This window comes from Apis dorsata, unplaced genomic scaffold, assembly GCF_000469605.1.
Source record: "Apis dorsata unplaced genomic scaffold, Apis dorsata 1.3 scaffold_499, whole genome shotgun sequence".
Classification (NCBI taxonomy): Eukaryota; Metazoa; Arthropoda; class Insecta; order Hymenoptera; family Apidae; genus Apis; species Apis dorsata.
Window position 1 is genome coordinate 52,607 of NW_006263730.1, and position 1,441 is coordinate 54,047.

Consider the following 1,441-nt stretch of genomic DNA (forward strand, 5'->3'; position numbering starts at 1 on the left):
CAGAACCCATTATTCCCGACTTTCGCGGCTCTCGAGAGGATCGTCGAATAAAAGTCGTTTGACTGCGGGGAACCGAAATTGCTTTGCAGAATTGTGTAATTAAGAAGCCGCTCTATAATGTATAATCACTTATCCGACCCATGAAAATTGTAATTCCACGGAGAACGACTTCATTTAACGAACCTCTTTATTGACGATTTGTACAAATTCAAAAATCACGACAAATTAGCTCGTAAATTTATATAACCTTTCTCTCCAATCTTTTCGCTTCGCATGGAATAACATTCACAACGACCAAGATTTAATTTAACAAGAATTTTTCCACATACCGACGTTCCCACGTAAGAATTATTATATATCCTTTATATATCCTTCAACATCGATTAAACAATCGTTCTACGAGCGTAATAGATTTATCATTGGCAACGATGTAAAACGTGAATTATCCAACAAGTTGCATAATTTAAAATCGACGAGGGGAAATATTTTCAGCGACGCGCTCAGGGATAAGAGTCGCACGGATCGTTCGATAATTTATTATAAGATCATAAAAGGAGGAAGATTCTTTTTTTTTTTTTTTTTTCAAGCGATTTTTCACACCGCGCACGGGAATTATCCAATAACTTGTAAAATTTCACGGAGGCGCAGATCTTTCGATTTTCAAGAAACTTTCTTTAAAACGGGAGAGACACGCGTAGGACGTCAGCTTTCACGAGAATCGCAATAGGAGACGTTATTGTTCTTACGGAGAGACAGCTGCTCGGCCATAATTACACAAAGGTGGTCTGTCCAGAAACTGGTTCACCCACTTGCGTAACGCGAAGATGCGGAAACCGAGCTCGAAAGACCTGGAACCCGATTACATCACCGAACGTGTCCGATCTTATCCGCGTCCAATGCTTTCGCGATCGATGCGCCACGAATATCACCATCGATCTTAACATTTCGATGATGATGACGATGCGAAGGGGCTTACTCGCGATAAGCAAAGGTGTCGTGTTATGCCCGCCTTGGAAGAGTTAAGAAATTTTTGCCCAAGAGAAATGTAACAGATTTGAGATTTGAGCAGTATCTTCGATTATAGGAATTTAAATGAAAAAAAAATTTCGTAATATATATTCGAACCCCGTCTGTGTCGTTTCACAAGACTTTTTAAAAACCAGTTACAGTTACATACCTTCAAATTAAATGGAAAAATACACGAGAAATCGGAACCGAAATGACGAAATTCTACGGATTATTTCTATATAAATTATCCACGAGCGGACGATTCGCTGAAATTCGTTAGATTTCTCCTGTGTGTGTTGCGTGCCCATACGCAATAGGGAAAATCGGACAAGATTTCTCGAAGAAAGCGATCGAGAATCCACCGGTTAGCGTCTTATATAATCAATTTCCTTTTCCGACATTGGCTCGACTTTTTTTTTTTTTTTACCTTGAA